This window comes from Crocuta crocuta, unplaced genomic scaffold (assembly GCF_008692635.1).
Source record: "Crocuta crocuta isolate KB4526 unplaced genomic scaffold, BGI_CrCroc_1.0 scaffold694, whole genome shotgun sequence".
Taxonomy (NCBI): domain Eukaryota; kingdom Metazoa; phylum Chordata; class Mammalia; order Carnivora; family Hyaenidae; genus Crocuta; species Crocuta crocuta.
In genome coordinates this window covers 570,071-589,603 of record NW_027527933.1, presented here as the reverse complement: position 1 = coordinate 589,603, position 19,533 = coordinate 570,071, and the positions used below count along the sequence as shown (strand labels likewise).

The 19,533-nt window shown below is 39.1% G+C and overlaps 1 protein-coding gene across 3 annotated transcripts in view; it reads right to left on the bottom strand.

Moving 5' to 3' along the window:
- The window catches only part of CHRM3 (cholinergic receptor muscarinic 3), a 367,085-nt gene that overhangs the window by 175,358 nt on the left and 172,194 nt on the right, over positions 1–19,533 (bottom strand). Inside the window, exon 1 of one of the 3 annotated variants that reach the window (XM_077751888.1) lies at positions 14,137–14,195. The exons of the other annotated variants lie outside the window; for them this stretch is intronic. The gene's annotated coding sequence lies outside the window, so the exon portion shown is untranslated. Of the gene's footprint in view, positions 1–14,136; positions 14,196–19,533 lie in introns of those variants that run through there. 3 annotated transcript variants of the gene reach the window in all.

Here is a 19,533-nt window from a genome sequence, read left to right as displayed (position 1 = left end):
TGGATCAAAATAAGGTCCACATATCACATCTGTTTGGCCTTAGTTCTCTTTTAGTCTATGACACCCCCCCCGCCCTCCTCCTTTGTTGAAAATCCTGATTTATTTATCATGTGCCAGTTTCTCATCAGCTTTTCTGCTAATGGTCTTGACAATGAATGATTACCGCTGCCCAGATTCATGATTTCATTTACTGGTTAAAAAACAGTGATATTTGAAGTTTTTCCACTGGTTATATTCTAGTTATTAATTGGAATTCTAAAAGGATAACATTTGCCTCATCAGTTGTGTGGGATAGCCTGACATCCAGTTTGCAGAGAGGAGGCAGGAAAATGCTTGAGTCCTTCCCTTCATTTACCAATTTTCAGAAGGCTGAGTTGAGTTCCTAGCATTCTCCCAAAGCTACCATTTTTTTCTCGCACTGTTATCACAAATCCATAGAATTATAACACACTTAATGTATTTAAATTATTTGTGGATATATGTTTTGATTTGCAAACCATTTCCTCTCTCATTAGAGGGACGACCACTAAATCGGCTCTGAGTCATTCTGATAGAACCTCAGCATGCTCTGTCTTCCTCACTGTTGGTGCCACACAATACTCTAGGCTCATTCTGAATTTATTTCCTGTTCCAGACCTGGGGCTGGCTATTTCTCCAGGAGGAACTCTTTCCTTCACAGGCAAGTGATTTTTAATGTTTAGTTTGAGAGAGAGAGAGAGAGACAGAGCATGAGTGGGAGAGGAGCAGAGAGAGAGGGAGACACAGAATCCGAAGCAGGCTCCAGGCTCTGAGCTGTCAGCACAGAGCCCGACATGGGGCTCGAACCCATGAACTGTGAGATCATGACCTGAGCCCAAGTTGGATGCTTAACCAACTGAGCCACCCAGGTGCCCCTAAATGGCAAGTGATTTTTAAAGACCAAAATCTGAATTCTTGGGTTGCACATTGCAATTAGGGCAGTTTTCTTTCATGAGTCAAAATTGAGCTTCGCAGAGTGAGAGATGAAGGTAATAGTCATGTCACAGATGAAAATAATTGACACTTGACAGGCACTTTTCACATTATGTAAAAGTGTGGACAGTCTACGGGATACAATAGTTCCTGCTTAAATAAAAAGAGAATTTGGATCTGCAACATCTAGAACCAAGTTCAGTTCAGTTTAATACCTTACACAAAGAAGTCCAAGAGAGAAAAAGCTTTATCTTAAATTGGATTTAACGAAATAAGGTTTGTTGAGGCCCAATTGACTAACACATCAGAAATACTTAGTAAGAGTTTACTTCCTTTCACCTTTTCCTATGTAAGGAAAATAGAGTGAAGCCATACTTAAACTAATATTTGAGTTTACTTCTTGCCTCATCCCAATCTCCTCTTCAGTCCTCACCCTTTAATTTTACTTCAATTTCTCTCCTGTAAAAGAAAATAAATGTGCTTTGTGATGAAACTACCTCTGTATGCATCTAAAGAGGTGATAGCAAATAAGGGATTTATTGCTAGTCTTTAACTTAAGACTCTCTACTTGGAAAATTATCTACTACTACTACTACTACTACTACTACTACTACTACTACTACAGTATTTCTTGGATGCATAGTGTATGCCAAGTATACCCTGCAAGTAGCCATGTGCCTATCATTAAATTTTTGATTCAGTTCCTTCCATTTGTCATAAGTCTTTGAGACAGCCAGAGAAGCGCTGGGGGCCTTCATTTCTGTTCTACTCTGCATCTCTCTCGCCCTAGGAGGCTTCTCCTCCTTTGCATACTCAGGGAGCTGTCCAGATGCTGATGCTGGGCTGAGTCTCCACTTTGGGTCAGGGCTGACTAAGGTAGTTGGTGGTATGGTTCGGGTTTACAAGCCACAGAGAAGGAACTCAAAAAGGTTAGAGAGCTAGGGGGAATGGAAGAATTTGGTGAACATGATTAAATGCCCAGAAAAATGGATGATGAAAGGGTAAGATGACATAAAATCTTTTTTGAGTAAAATGCCATTAAGACACTGGAGACATCTGGAGGGAAAAGATCACTTCTAAGAATGTAAGCAATGTTAGAAGGACATTTGTTTCTCTTTTTAGATGAAGTTACAGCAATTAATTAAATGAAATGAAATATTAACCATGATTATATAAATGTGATATGTTTTAGACAACTTCATGTGAATCATTGAATTTCATCTGTATGTGGATAAAGGGCCAACCAAGTGAAAGAAAGTCTTCTGCTTTAGCCAGCTGTGTCCCATAGTTATGTCATCATTTTCAGGACTCAGAGATTTTTCTTTGTTAGAAGATTCAAATGTAAAGGTTGCTAAGTGTGTTTGAACCTAACTGGTTACATTTACTCTTTATATTCTAAAACCATAATCCTCATAAAGTGGTTTAATTACACTTTACATTACAATTTAAAACATAAAACACAAGCACATATAGCTAATTACTGGTTAATTTTTCAGTTTTGGACCAGCATTTCTACCAGACCATTGAGGCCAGCACAACAGTAAAGATTTCTAAGTTGTTTTTTTTTTTAATTTTTGTAACTTTTATTTTTGAGACAGAGAAAGAGGGGGATAGAAGGAGAGAGAAAGAGAGAGACAGAGAATGAGTGGGGAAGGGGCAGAGAGAGAGGGAGACACAGAATCTGAAGCAGTCTCCAGGCTCTGAATTGTCAGCATAGAGACTGACTTGGGGTCGAACCCACAAGCTGTGAGATCATGACCTGAGCTGAGGTTGGATGCTTAACCGACTGAGCCACCCAGGCACCACAAGATTTCTAAGTGTTTCTGAGGGAACAATCTTAATGGTTATTAATAGATCATAAACGGTTGGCAAAAGATACATTTGAATCTAAACCAAAATTGAAATGTCTTAAATTATCTAAATGCTGCCAGATATTTAAAAGATCATATTTGTACTAGAAAATGTTCAGTTTCCACATACATTCACATTTACTGCACCCTTCCCTCTTTCTCTCTTCCCTCTTTTAATCTTACTCATATGCAAGAATGCATACAAATATCAACATATACTGAGAGCATGTGAAAGCCAGCTGTGACAGAGAATCAACCACTTAAGTCTTCAGTTGGGATCACCAGTTGGGATCTTAATCTCAATCTTAGAGAAACTGAAGGTTGAAAATGAAACTCTTCTAAGTAACACAACAGTCACTAAAATAGCCAACATCATCTGCAATATAGTCCTTTTTGCCGTGTGTAGCTCTCTGACACCAAATCCTCAGCCCTGCTCTGTGCTCATCCTATGCTGATGTCTGAATGATCTCAGTCAGAGCCATGGATCCAGTAGATGTGTCTGTATCGATAGCACCCACATCTCTATTTCCAGCCTCTGTGTTTTTCCTAATAGAGGTGCATATTCAAGTGCTCATTGGCTCTCTACATTTGATGATCCAGTCAATAAACAGCTCAAAAATATTAAAGTCTATTGATCAACATCATCCTTCTCCAATTTTTCCCTCATTTTTTCTTTCATGCAAAGAATGGCACCATTGTTATCTGACCACCTAAGCAAAAAACTTAAAGTTATAGATTTTTTATTTTCTTCATTGTCCTCTGCATTCAGTTGACTACCAAGTGCTATAAATTGGATCTCACTAACATGGATCAAATCCATCTCTTCATTCTACCTGCCCCTACCTGCTACTGCCAGTTTTTCTCAATGCCTACGACAGTCTCCGTAGTACTGCTAGAGTTGGATTCCTAGGATGGGAATGTTTCTGTTGTCTCCTCCATGGTCAGAACCATGTGTGAGTTCTGCTGCTCCAGTGTCAGCACTGTGGTTCACTCATGCAACCTGAATTTGCAGTTTCTAGAACATAGCATGCTCTCTCATAACCAGTTTCTCTGAACAGTGTGTTCTGTCTCCAAGAATGCCCACATTCTCCTTATCGTCAGAATGTGAACTTGAATATCAAGATTCAGATGAACATCAAGAGTCAGATAAACTTAAAGACTCAGATACATTGTTATTTCCTTTAAAAAGCCTTCCCTGTAGAAGGGAAGGAAAAATAAGATGAAAACAGAGAGGCTGAAAATCTTAATGGCTATTTATAAACCATAAATGGCTGGCAAAAGATACATTTGAATCTAAACCAAAATTAAGATGTTTTAAATTATCTAAATGCTGCCAGATATTTAAAAAGAGCAGATTTGTAGTAGAAAATGTTCATTTTTCATATACGTTCACAGTCACTGCACCCCTCCCTCTTTCTCTTTCTCTGCAAACCATAAGAGACTCTTAAATACGGATAGTGAACTGAAGGTTGCTGGAGGGGAGGTGGGTGGGGGATGGGCTAAATGGGGGAAGGGCAGTAAGGAGGCACTTGTTGGGATGAGCACTGGTTGTCATATGTAAGCGATGAATCACTGAATTCTACTCCTGAAGTCATTATTACACCATATGTTAATGAATTTGGATTTAAATAAAATAAAAAAAAGTAAGCAAGCAAGCCAGCCTTCCCCATGACTCTGTGAGTTATGAGTCCTGCCTCTCTTCCCACAGTCTCTTTACAGAGCTTCTATTTCAGTGTCACATGAAAGGAAGTAGCTGTTTTGCTTGTTCTACTGCTACAAAATTGTGAAGATAAAGGGTATGGCTTTAAGGCTGCACTCCCCAAACCTAAGACACTGCATCTCAAAATTTGGGGCCTCGAGTCCTATCTACACTGTTTGAATTACTGAGTACACCAAAGTCCTTTTGAGTATGGGGTATGCATGTATCAGTCTTAACCATATGAAAAGTTAAAACTGAGAATTTAAAAAAAACCAATTATGTCAATACAATTATGTCAATACAATACTTCTAGAAGGCAGCCAATTATGTTAATACAAGTCATGTATTTTTGTTGAAAAGTGGCTGTACTTTCTATAGCAAAACATGTATTGGTGAGAACAGTACTCTTTCACATTTTTGCAAGTTGCATTAATGTCTGGCTTTAGAGGAGACAGCTAGTTCTTGATTCGGCTCCTGAATTGAATGTATTATGAGCTATATTGTTTAGTTGACATATATGAAGAGAATCCAGCTTCACACAAATCTAAAGTTAGAAAGGAGAACAGTATTTTAATAGTTTCTTCCGATACTTGAGGATATTTTGCTTTGAAAATACACTCAAACTCAACAGTAGTAGTTTCTTAAATACGGGATGCAATGCAGAATCTAAAACCATCTCTATAAAATTTTCACACTTTATATTTGAATCGTTCGTATTTTAACTGAATCTTTCTTCACCCATGACTCTTGCATTAAAAAAAACAAACAAACATTGGTTCACTGAATTATGCAGATCTTCCAAATTTCAACATGTTTCATTATATAATACAAAAATCACATTAATTAATATCAAACCATCTTATCAGAAAACTCTTTGAATACTATAAAGCTGTCAAACTCACAATGGTGGATATAATTTTGTCACTGGCAACAAGCATTCAAGTATTTTCCTTGAAGTAACAGCCCATTTTATTCATTATTGAGAAAATAGCTGTAGAATACCCAAGTCTGAATAACCTGAGTTTATCTGTTAGTCATTCTTTTAAGAACACATGGGGGCCCACGAAAAAAATGGTTAGTTCAGCTTGCATCTCAAACAAGCACACATGCTCTTCTTCTTCTTTTTTTAAGTTCATTTATTTATTTTGAGGGGGTGCAGAGAGAGACAGAGACAGAGAGAGAGACAGAGAGAGAGACAGAGACAGAGAGAGAGACAGAGACAGAGACAGAAAGAGGGAGAGAGACAGAGAGAGAGAGAGAAAGAGAATCCCAAGCAGGCTCCTTGCTGTCAGCACAGAGCCTGATGGGGGGCTCCATCTCACAAACCATGAGATCATGACCGGAGCCAAAATCGAGTCAGACACTTAACCAACTGGGCCACCCAGGGGCCCCACACATGTTCTTTGAAGACAAACATCACGCTTCAGTATGAAACAGAAATTCGTGCATACTTCACACATATTAAAAATATTCAATATTTAAACATCTTGTGTACTGAAGGATAGAGATTTAGCGACATTAAGTGGCATCAAAAAAGAAAAAAAATGCTTCAACACAAATGTTTTTAAGTGAAAAATGTGTGGGAAGGAGTAGTGAAGAATGGCAGCGATTAGTACAGTTCTGTGTCCCTCCTTGGATTCCTGCTAAGGAACTAGCAGTTTTACTTACTATTGACTTAACACCATCAAGTGTGAATGTCAACAGAGTGCACATCCTCTTATTATTATAACCTAACAATTTCTGACCTGGTCTACTCCCTGAGAGGGCCTTGAAAACACACATAGTTTAACAGACCACAGCTTGGAGAATTGCTGGTCTAAACTCGGGAAGCACTCAGAATATTCTGAATGAATGAATCCACGTTGGTGTCACCTATTTGTGATAGTCCTTCTGATGGCTTGAAGGAGATATGTGAGTGTGTTGCCTCTAAGTTTGTGTGTGTGTGTGTACCGCAGAGACCTTGTCTGCTTGATGCACAGCTTAGTAGACCCTTGAGTCAAAATTAGGATGAAAAACAGAGACTTTGTGCCAAAAATTTCCATTCTGATTTGGGAACATGCTAAAGGGAAAAGGCCTAGATTATTCCATTAAATGTCCTGCCTTCAACTACAAGGGAATATAACATTGTTGCTTCGTTTTATATAGACTTGTCACTTAGTGCTATTTGAATTATTTTGAAGAGCAACTTAGTCTACATAATCCTTAACTGAACTGCTCTCATAAAATATGGAACAAAGATGAAAAGATTGGAAAGACTCGCACGACCAAACTGAGCCAGGAATATTGACAGATGGACATGGGCGTGTTCCAGGCAATTTAGCTTCCTCCCCACCACTGTATCTACATTACTTCCTTTCCTAGAGAGTTGGCCATAGATTATGTCTATCTTAATGTTACATGAGTCACAAACTCGGGATTTTCCTCAGAACCCCCAAGATCTTGTTCTCTTATGTCCTAATCTCATTCAAATGGCGCACAACCATGACCACTAACGTTAGGTTTAGCTTCTGTTGAGTGGGGATGACACGGAGTGTGTGTCCATTCTGAGAGAAGCACAGTGTTTGCTCCACTTATGGGAAACCCTTATCAGTAAGAGGGAGAGGTGGTGAACTCGTCAATCCTGCTGACACTGTGAGAAAAGGAAGTAGGTTATGTAAATTATTTGGCTGGGGCTGTCCCCTCTGCAAGAGAGGCATTTCTTCCTTGTACTCTTGCAGTGACAAGGGTAATCTTAGGAAAGTTCAACAAGGAATCTTGGGAAGAAGTAAGAATTCCTGAGAAAACAGTGAGCGAGTGTATCTGGCATAGTGTGTTTAATGTGCCCTTCTCCTGGCATTGTCAAATTTGGGCAGGTGCAAACTTAACCGACGTGGGGTGACTGGCTGTCCGCTCTAGGAGAACACATGTGGCGAACTTGTCTGTCAGTGGGACAGGTTTGCAAATAGCCAACATGGGAGACTCGCCATGCCGTTGGCCTTAATGAAGCATGCATACCTCAGTGCTGAAAGCAAATGGTGATGCTTTTTGTTTCCTCCCCGTCTGTGTTACTTCTCTCCTGTTTTTAAAAAAGCCATTTTGACCCTTGCTGATCTGTGGAGGCAGAGTGCCCAATTAAATTACTTTCATTATAAAAGAACATACAGCCAAATACTTTTTATAGCACATGATTCCAAACCTATAATAAGCATCAAGGAAAAGTAGCACAAAAGCTTTTTAAAATTAAATAGAGACTTTTAAACAATTGGTGATGCCAAAAAAGGTCAGAGAGAGTGCCTCACTCTGAAGGTTCAGTTGGCAAGGAAATCGTGAAACTGACGTTTTGAAACGAGAGAACATTTTAATGCTCATTTTTGGGGGGTCAGGGGAAAGCTACTCTGACAATTATATCCGAACAGAAGATGAAGACCTTCCAGGAAGAATTACCTTCAGAACAGGCTATCCTTCTTCACTCAAGGTTTATATTAAAACATGATAATAACTTACATTTACAGAGAGTTGCCTATGTACCAAGCTCATTGTTAGAGCTTTATTTGAATTTTACCATTTGATCCTCACCAAGGGTCTTTGACGTGGACACTGTCATCATCCTTCTTGTACAGATGGCTACAGCTGTGAGGTAACTGTAGTTGAACTTGGTGAAAACGGTAGCACAGAGTTTCAATAACGTGTGGGAAGTGACCAAGGTAGTGAGTGACGGTGCCGGTATCCAAACGTGGAGCTGCTCACTCCAGAGGCTATACTTCTAACTATTGTTCTGGAAGGTTCCCTACTGCAACATTATTAATTTAGACTAGTTAATTCAATCTAGATATGAAATGTCCGATAAGCACTGCTATCTATCAGGCATTGTGATAATAAATAAGAAATTGGTCATATTTCTTTACAAACACATAGTTTCATGAGCACATCATTTCTTGGAGTTGGCTCGGTAAGACATTAATTGTCATGTTTGTTTTTGCAGAAGGAAAACCCAAAAGAGACTGTCCAGGATTTTACATTCGCTTGGTAATAGATTCCTGCATGTGTCTGGTAGAGAACCAGGAAAATAATATTTGACGCCATAAAGATGAGCTCTGTCCCCCCTAACCTGGTACAGTCTCCTGGTTGGAACTCTCTAGATAAAGAAAGTATTTTAATAGTTTAAATTCTATGGCAGTCATACATTTTAAAAGGTAAATCAGAATCAGTCAAAATATAAGAAAATAGGGAAAAAAAACCCCTAGCTGGCTAATAAATGAAACCTTGTTTAGGAATATGCACATTAATTCCATGGGCATTACATATTTACCATCACTTTTAATACAAAAGTTCAGTGCTAATGTGAACATTATTTTAACACATACGTAAAACATAACTACTTACGATACACCAAAATTACCTATTAATATACCACATCTAGACACAAAAAAAATTACAACAGATAATATGCTAAATAAGTGGTCAGCAAACTTCTCATTAAAGGTCTCAAGAGAATCTGGTTTGCAGCCTCTGCTGCGATTAGTCAAGTCTGCCATTTGGCAAAAGCAGCCATGAACAATGTGCAAGTGAATGAGTTTGGCTGTGTTCCAATAAAACTTTATTTACCAAACAGGCAAGTAGAGAGGATTTTAGCTGAGGACTGGCTGTAGTTTGCTGACTTCTGTGCTAGACTGTGGGAGTACTGAAAGAGTTTAAAGACATTTACAGCAGTGTTTTTAGTAATATTTACTGATATTGCTTAATATATTTTAAAAAGGGGAAGATGTGTTCATTTCAATAATCAAGCTACACATTTGTTCATTTGAATTCAAACTAGCAGCATTAAAAAATAAATCCAATCCACCTTTATCCCCTGAAATAGTTTGCAAATTCAAGGCTAGATTTTAGGGAAAGGAGTCTTTCTTTCTTCTTCTTTTTTTTTTTAAGATTATTTATTTATTTTGAGGAGGGCAGAGAGAGACAAGGAAAAAGAATCCCAAGCAAGCTCCTCGGTTTCGGGAAGAGCCAGAGGCAGGGCTCGATCTCATGAATCGTGAGAACATGACCTGAACAGAAATCAAGAATCAGATACTTAACTGACAAGTCACCCAGGCGCCCCAGAAAGGAATCTTTTTAAAATATTTAGCCAGGAAGCAAAGCTCTCATAACTTTTTGTTAAATAAGTGAAAATTAATTATCTGACCTCAATGAGTCAGGCAACAACCACTGACAGATTAGTTACAAAGTGTTTTGCCTTTTCTAAGCACAGTGGGAACATACACTTGTAAGAGTTCATTTGTTGTCAAGAAGCTTAAAATGTAATAGATGAGGCAACTGTATTATTTATGGGGTGAGACATTTGACATAAAAGGGAAAACATCTAGAGAAACAACTTGTACGTCCAACAACAAGAATCAATTAAGAACATCAACCTGCATAGGGTGGAATTACTCCAGTATACAAAGAATTTATACTCTAGTATAGTTTAAAAATTATTCTAGTATATCTGTATCCCCAGGAGAAGCATAGTCAAGTTTAGTTTATGTATGAACATTTCTACCTAACATATTTATTCAAACTTAAATATTTTGAAGACAAGTCGTCAGTAATTTATTAATTTTAGGCTCTTACTTAATATTCATTTTCCAAGCCTCAATGTCATTGCAATGGTAGTAGAAAAAACGGCATAATTATTTGGTAAAGTGTCCTATACTATACCACAAAAGCAAAGAAAATAGAGCATCATTATTCCCCAGGCAATGGTAAAGCTTGAATTTTTCTTATAGCAAAGAAATTGTAGGAACTCCTTTCCTGAGTAACTTCCAAAGTGCAAAGCATGTTGGAGAAGGAAAATACATTAGAGAGGCAGACAGTAGCTAGACAAAATGGAAACGGGCATCATGGGGATCACTGTGTCCGTGGAGGACTTGCTAGGGGAGGAGGTGATGAGGGAATGTCAGGCAGGGCTGCACCTGCGAATAAATGACTGACTGCTTTTAGTAATCAGGTCCAGAGATGATAAGGTACTGAACTAAGGCACTGGTATAAGAATGCAGGAAAGAGAGCAGATTGAGGGATATTCTTTTTAAAACATTAAGTTTTATTTATTTTGAGAGAGGGAGAGAGAGAGAGAGAGAGAGCGAGTGAGCAGGGGAAGGACAGAGAGACAGAGGGAGAGAATCCCAGGCAGGCTCTGCTCTGACCGATGTGGGGCTCGAACTCATGAACCGTGACCTGAGCCAAAATCAAGAGTCAGATGCTTAACCAACTGAGCCACCCAGGCACCCCTAATGAGAAATATTTAGATGGTAAAATCATCAAGCTTTGGTAACTGATTGTGGGAGATAAGCAAGAGTAAGCTTACTAGAATTCGTAGCTGAGAGGATTTGGTGAAAAGTTGAAATGTGACACAAAGAAACACGGGGATCAGGGGAGGAAGATGAAGGAGCTCTATTTGAGATATGTTTGCAGCATCCGTATGGAGAAAATGCCAGACTGGCAACTCATTACTATGAACTATTGTAACACTGGCATTTACTGAATATGTTCTTTGTTTCAGGGACCATGCTAAGCCCTTTCCACAAATGACCTCACTGAATCCATGCAAAAGCTCTACTGGTATGCACATTTTGTAGGCAGAGAACAAACTTCTAATGGGTTAGAAACTTCAAAGCATAAACATCTAAATACATGGCATACCCTGGACTGTAACTCATTCATTTACAATTCTAAATTGACTCTGAACCACTACCACACTGTGATAATAAAACAACTCCATCTGAAGAATACAGGGAGAAATTATTTCCTTTTTCAAGTCCAACTGCACAGGTGTACTGTTTGGGCTTTGCCATATGTCTTATCAGCAAATGACTTGATAAAAAGAATTACACTTAGTGCACTCCCCCAAGAGCTCAGGGCATACTTCTGTAAATTGATAAGGACCAGAATGTATTCATATCCTCCTAACTCAACATTCTCGCCAAAGTGACATTGTTCCAGTGTCCCAACATCTACAGCATGGCCACAACGGCAAGACCTCTGACTTTGGTCGGTACTGATGTACAGAGAGACAAAAAGCCAGATTTGTGAGCTTTCAACCATACTTGAAAGTAACCAGAGACTGTGCAGCTAGGTTTCAGTGAATATCAACCAAGGACCAAAATATGTCCGTTTATAAAATGGAGTTTGCTTCCTGACTTATTGTGGTGACAGTCTCTGGATTTTTGACAAGCTCCACAATTGGGCATTCAATTTAATTGTTGCTGTGAGAAGCAAAATGCTGGTCTGTACCCTGGGGACTCACATTCTAGAATCAGTAGAAGCTGAGTGGTGTATTAGCCCTGGGTCAGTCACGCTGAACACAGCAAGTCCCAATCTAGTTCTAGAAACATCTCATGCAATTTGCCCCAGTGGGCAGGGATCATATTTAATCACTTTACGTTTTACAGGACTGGTCTAGCGAGGTACAGCATATGAGGTACCAAACTCTGCCCTGTGTACACAAACTGTTCAATATATGTGAGCTATCATTACTACAAGCTGTGGAAGTATGGTTTAGTAACAGTTGCCGGGGAGCTTAATACACATTTGCCTAATGGTTGAATTTGCCAGCCCCCACAACCCGTTATGTGTTTTAAACATAAAGTTGAAAATAACACGTCCAAAATGAATAAGAAAATCATCTCTATTAAAGAGAATGCAAACTATTGACCTTGCAAAAAATACTGATATATTACATTTTTTAAAAAATAAAAGCTGGTATTTGATTATACTTTAAGGACTACTTAATTGTATCCTCATAATAAAGTATCTATAGAAATGACTGAGGTACTGTTGTTGTATGCTTACTGAAGTGAAATGCTTCACGTATTTAGTATTTTTGGCAAATAGCTGAATTATGATGCCTTATATATAGCTCAGTAAATTGAAGTAATGACCTCTTCCTCATGAAAGCAGATTCAGATACCATCATTAAGGCAACCCAGAGAAATCTCTCATGATACACAGAGGAAGTAAGAGGCAGAAGGCAGTGGATATTGAGTAAATTCTTGTGTCCATAACTCCAAAGGCTAATCAAGTACAAAATACACATCAGTGAGGAATTGTCAATCTTTAATCAAAGCAAATTAACTAGTCAGAACTTAGTTTGGCTTTTACTTCCCTCTGAAGCTTTTTTTTGAAAATAATTTCTTAAGTGACACCTACTTTATATCTACCAAGTATGTACTCATATTTAAGATGCCAAGGTAAAAGAAATATGAGGTTCAATAAAGCACACTCATGTGTGCTTGAATGAGTATGAATGTTCTCACTATAAGTGCATAGCTTTTCCAGGCAAGAAAGAATTCAGCTGAATGATCATCATGAATGTCACTCGTGCTTACATGGTTGGCTCTGAATTAAATGTATTATCTGTATGTATTATATTTATTACTTTAAATAATGAAGATTCTTAATGCCAATCTACTTGCATTACAGACAATGCACTTGCATTGCTCAGTGTGCTTCATGAGTAAGAGCTCAATGAAGAAAAACTAAGTGCAAGACACGTTGAATGACTCAACCAAAGTCACCAGTTACACTGCAAGGGAAAAAGATCAGGTAGATTGATAAAAATAATACTTAAACTGGGAAGGGGGCAGCTAGCTTTAATATCTATTCATGTAACTAATTGGGCGTAAGTGAGTGGGTAGGTGTGGATTGCCAATAGGCACTAAGAAACATATCTACCAAGTTCTTTTTGTTTTGCTAACTGTCAAGTCAACATGACTGAAACAAAGACACATTTCACAAGAGTGGAAGAAAATTGGTTTCAGCCAATCCTTTTAGCATTTTCCAGGCGAGTACATCTTTATAAATCTCCTGGCAAAATCCAAGTGGTTATATTGCTTCACAGACTTTGGCTTGAACATTAAAGAAATGGAATGATTTATGCAGGAGAAGATCAAATAAGTTGCGCTGTATCTAAATACTTGTCCCTTGAACCAAAAGCTGAATGTGAATTGGAAAAGTAATGATTTTTCACTTTTTGTTCTAGGATTTCATGGTTTGGAATGTCTCTCCCTACCGTTTGTTGAGGGGACAAATTTTGCCCATTTTCAAACTCCATTATAAAAATCATTGTCCTGGACATTCCCTGTATCAACTCTGGTTCCCTCCCTCACCTTCTGTGATATTTATTTTTTTTTTCATGCTCCACTCTTACATTTCTGGGGTCTTGTGTGTATCTTTCTCCAATTGTTTCGTGAGTGCATGTAATACACACAGGTGCATACAATTCCCAGGCAGGTTATATGCACTTCTTGTTTTGTGTTTTGCATGCTGTGCGGAGATGATACATATTGATTATCCCATGAAGAATTTTCAATATAGGAACCATTTCGGTGAAATGTTCTTCATTGGGGCTGACAGTGTGTAAGAGATCTTTTTCATTTTCCTGATCTATCAGGGTGTAGTTTTTCTGTGCTCCATTAAAATATAAACTCTTATTTTGACTTTCAGTAAGAAAGTTTTGTACTGCTGTTAATAAAATGCATTTATATCACCCATGGGTTATGCGTCTCTCTATTGTTTTAGAAGCCCTGAAAACACTAATGATTATTCAGTAAAAACACCATTGTTAAGGTTCGTTGCCATGCCTATCATTGAATGTGCTTCTCCCCACTTGATCTTAAATACCTGGGATTCCGATCTAAGCAGAACTGTCTGCAGTGGCTGCAAAGGTGAGTCCACCTGCAAGATGAACCGGAGAAGACATTTCTTTTCCATCGATCACTAATCTCATCTTCTGTATTCAGCGCTCCCTCTAAAGAGAATTTCATTCACAGAGTTAGACAGGAGCTCCTTTACTGTGTCTGTTTTAAGAACTAAAACACGCTCAGTTTTCTGAGAAATAGGCATCATCTCACTGCGCAGCGTTTGGGCTTTTGACACATTCCTCATCCTTCAAGCGAGTGCTCCTTTAACTGGATAATCTGAATACAATGATAATTATTTTAAATGTCACAATACATAATTTGCACATTATAATAATTTATGGAGACCCTCCTTTAAATAAATAAATGTTTTTCTCACAGATCTATTTCAGTCAAATGTAAATAAAACAAAAATTAAATTAAAAAGTGCACACTGCCTCTCAACAAAATCACTCTCTGGCAGGGATGTTTAAAGAAGGAAATTGTATTCACACCGAAAAAACACTGCATTCAGATAAACCTAAGGGGCTAATACTTGTCTTTATTTTCATTATATTCAAGGAGATGACCTCTTTGATCATGTGGAAGGAGACCTAACACTCATGATTTCTAACCTGAATTACATAAGGATTTGTTTTCTCTTTAATGTTTTTTTAATATTTATTTTTGAAAGACAGAGAGAGGCAGAGCATGAGAGGCAGAGGAGGGGCAGAGAGAGAGGGAGACACAGAATCCAAAGCAGGGTCCAGGCTCTGAGCTGTCAGCATAGAGCCTGATGGGGGGCTCAAACTCATGAACCATGAGATCATGACCTAAGCTGAAGTCGGACGCTTAACCGACTGAACCACCTAGGCGCCCCTGTTTTCTCTTTAAATCATGCCTGTTCTATAAATTTTATAGTAAAAGCTCTGCAGAATTGCAAAGTAGAAAATCAAACAAAACAAGTCTCCTCCCCCCCCAAAAAAAAACCCACTCAAATTTCCCATATCTCTATAAGCAAAGCCCACTAAGGTTTGGGATTCAGCATTTGGAAATGTCGGGAGCATTTAAAATATGCTCATGTTTATTTGCAACATGGAAAGGTCTTGATTTGCACCTCGAGAAAGATGGAGGCAAACGGGCATGAGAGCATTACTATTGTATTTTAATAATGCGAGCTTAATTTTTAATACAACTTTCAATTCTATTTTAGACCTGTTTTGGATTGGGTGCTACTCTGCCTCCAAATAAGTAACCACATCATTAATGGCTAGTGGCTCTATGAACAGAGCAGGAACAAAATGGGCAAAGAAAAGAAACAGGGTATAGTTTTCCGTCTCAGCAAAACCTATGCCCATGTTCTGTCTATGCCGGCCGTCCCCACTGAAACAGCAAGCAGTAAGTACAACATGGCTCGGTAGTCTGCAGGTTGGATACACGACATGTCAAATCCCTTCCCTTGAACCATAATAATTAGAGTAATAACACAGCTATAACAAAGTTTGCAAGTCCTCGCCCTGCTCTTCAAAACTTAATGCTATCATAAGTCTCCTGTGTATGTATTTTTAGTGCCCACTTCCTAGTTCAGTGTTTAAAAATCCTGCTGATCCTGGAGTTGAACAAAGCTTTCGGAAGCAATCAACTGCCCTTGCGATCACAGGTGCCAAACACACACACAATGTCCTTTTATTTATGGAAATACACCCAGATCTATTCTGCATGTGCTCAGAGAGCAACACAAATACCACCTCTTTCCCACAGGCAGCAGGAAGGATGTGGTTTGAAGGACACGCTTGCTTCATCTGAATGTTCAGTTGTTCAAAGACCTCTTGTTTCTGCACGGAGTGGCTGAACTTCTATGTAAATTTAAGAAGATACAGCTGGGCCATGCCTGAAATCCCACTTTTATTTAACTAAAATCGGCATTAAATGCAACGCTCTCCCCACGCCCCACCCCCTTTACCTTCAGTGGATACATGCTCAAAGTGTGTCCATAATCCAAAGGCATTTCCGTGAGCTGGTGACCCAGTAATTCCCTACATACACAGGTCAGCGGCAACAATACAGTACTAAAATCGCCAGATGAAATGGTCAGAATTACCCAGTGGTTTGATAAAATCAGCTTACTTTGAGTCTAATCCAGGGATAAATATACAGAAAGCTCCAAGCAGTGGAAACTGTAAACATTGTAGAACTGCCCGTGAAACTGTAATGCAGGCAGGTCTGTCATTGCCAGAGAAACAAATATTTGTTGAATTACAGGGCATTATCTTGGTTTTTTTTACCTGAATGCAAACGAGGGCTAAATAATCACAAGCTGCTGTTTACAGTGGGAAAGTGTAACATGCGGTACAAGGGACTAAATCCATCCCTCCAATCAACTGCAAACCCAGAACGTGCAATCCACTAACCCTGATTATTAATTCAACAGATCTTGCTTTCCCGGAGCTCACCCACCTCATCATTTCACTTGAAAATGGCTGGAGCTCTACACATGAACATTTAATCCACGGCCCTGCACTCTTTATCTTTTCCATGATTCTTGCCCTTACTCCTTTCTTCTGTGTTCCACAGAGGATTTGTTTTATTTTGAAGTCCAGTACCTTGGACCTACCTGCAGCCCAACCTCACCCAGTATTTCTGTGCTCCTAAGAAATAGGTAAGTCGTTCAACTCTGCAGATGAAGTCTTTTTTGACCTGAACTTACCTTACAAAGGATGTTTTGTTAGTTACCAATTGCTTCTTCGGCCTTGCACACAAAGGCTAGTCCCCCTTTATGATTCCCCTGCAAAGTTACCAGCTCATGGGAATCTAGACTTTGAGAAAATAGCTTTGAAAAGAAAGTAGGTAAACTGCCACTCGGGGTTCCTTGTGAAGTACTGGAAGTGGACTCTTGTGTCTTCTCAAACCACTTCCCCTTTTTTCCCTAATCAGTTTTACTATGTGCGATATATGAAATTACTTAGGACCAATGAAGCAGCTATGAAGAGAAAGAAAAAATGGAAATAGGAGGAAAATAGTTTATTGGAAACACCAAACTAAAAACACCGCCTTCTGAGAAAGTGTGCACAACTCCATCTGTCAGGTGGAATATTACTCCTGCCCCAGGGTTTTAAATAAGCATCTACGTTTCCTTTCCGAGGTCAAACAAATAGCTCTTGACCAAATGTCTAAGCCCTGGACTTTCCAAAAACCCTATCTGGCTCTCAGATGCCAGGAAAATTTCACCTAGTGTCATGTTTCATGCCGAGAGGCTTGCACAGCTCTTGTGTAAACCTTGTTCTCTGAGACACGTTCCATGCTGAATTTATTTCGAATTCCCAACCGAGTTCATTCCATCCCACTCACTTAAAATTCCTACTGTGATTGGAAAATATATACTTCATTTCCCTTCTGCGCAGTGTTCAATGAACCACTTGTCATGTTTCACCCTTGAAAGGTGCATTTCAATCCTGAGTGGGTCCATCTATCAGTTGATTAAAGCTTTGTTATTATTTGAAAGGAACATCATAACATCCACTGTTATTTTTCTCGACAGTTTTTGATACTGTAACACGAGAGTTCTGGCAAAATAATATAGTGGTTACTACCTCTTTCCCCTATACTATACCATTTACTTGTCAGTCCACAAAATAATGTTTCAAATGACGTAGAAAGTCATGCACAAAAATCAACCTCCCTGTCCTGTGAAATCTTTGTCGCTATATATGCCGACATGACATAAACTGAGATCGCTTGATAAAGTGCTGAAGTTAAACACAGATTACTACCATTTAGCTACAGGTAAATGAACAGGTAAATGACAGGATGAGTCATTTCAGGACGTGGCCTCAGGGAATGTCAAGTTTAGAGGAGGAAGGATAAAACTCAAGGAAGAGGCTCAGTTCTTTGTTCAGTGGAAGTGAATTTCCCGGACAAAGTTTAAGCCAGAAATGACAGGTGGCATAAAAGAGTAAACCACACCTCGAAAAAGGAAATGTATAAGCACCTTGACTCCCAATTTTTGCCACACAAGGACCTTACTGCATAGGTTATTTCTCAGATCTGAAGCAATGTAATTCTAACCTCTAACCAATGGATAATAACTATCAACCACGTTTAGTTACTGTTTACTAACAATGAGAAACGTGTGTGTGTATATATGTCTATTTTTTTAAAAGTTTATTTATTTATTTTGAGACAGAGTGAGGGAGGGAGGAAGAGGGGGAGAGAGAGAGAGACAGAGAGACAGAGACAGAGACAGAGAGAGAATCCCAAGCAGGATCTTCACTACCAGGGCAGAGACCAATGTGGGGCTTGAAATTGTGAGATCATGACCTGAACTGAAACAAAGAGCTGGACTCTTAACAGACTGAGCCACCCAGGTGCCCTGTGTATATCTGTCTTAAGTTTTGTTTTAGGATTTTGCAGTGGTGATGGAACGGTCTGTTAAGGAAATATTTCAATCTACCAAAGAAATGGGCCCAGGTTCCCTCTGTGACACTGAAATGTCCAGCACTACTTTGCATTTTCTTTTCTTCTTTTTTTTTAAATTCTTTTAATGTTTATTTTTATTTTTTTTTTTTAAATATTTTATTTATTTCTGAGAGAGAGAGAGACAGTGTGAGCAGGGGAGAGTCAGAGAGAGGAAGACACAGAATCTGAAGCAGGCTCCAGGCTTTGAGCTAGCTGTCAGCACAGAGCCTGACGTGGGGCTCGAACCCACAAACCGTGAGATCATGACCTGAGCCGAAGTCGGACGCTTAACCAACTGAGCCACCCAGGCGCCCCTAATGTTTATTTATTTTTGAGAGAGAGAGGGAGAGAGAGAGAAGGAGAGAGAGAGAGAAGGAGAGAGAGGGAGAAAGAGAGGAGAGAGAGAACAAGGGAGAGGCAGAGAGAGAGGGAGACACAGAATCCGAAGCAGGCTCCAGGCTCTGAGCTGTCAGCACAGAGCCTGATACAGGGCTCAAATTCACGAACCACGAGATCATGACCTGAATCGGAGTCTGACACGTAACTGACTGAGCCACCCAGGCGCCCCAAGGCTCTGGGTTTTCAAAAACAATCTGTTCAATGCCTTCTCAGTGCCAGCGTTACAAAGTCAATACAAGTAACTACTTTGAAGTCAGTGGCTATTTCCTTACCAAGCTACAGATAGGTCCAACATGTGTATAAACCTTATTCAGGGTCCCAGCATTTGCAGTTAAGAAGTGAATCCAAAAATACTTTTTGAGAACCTCATGATTCACTCAGATCTTACCCCTGACCTTTTCTTTCTGTCTCTGTCTCTGTCTCTGTCTCTCTTTGGAAGCTGTACTCATGGCAACTTTTCATGCAGGCAAAATTAAGGTGATTAAGAACACTATGTCTTTCTGGAACTGAAGACATTTTAATTATCATTCCTGAAAGTGTCACTCCC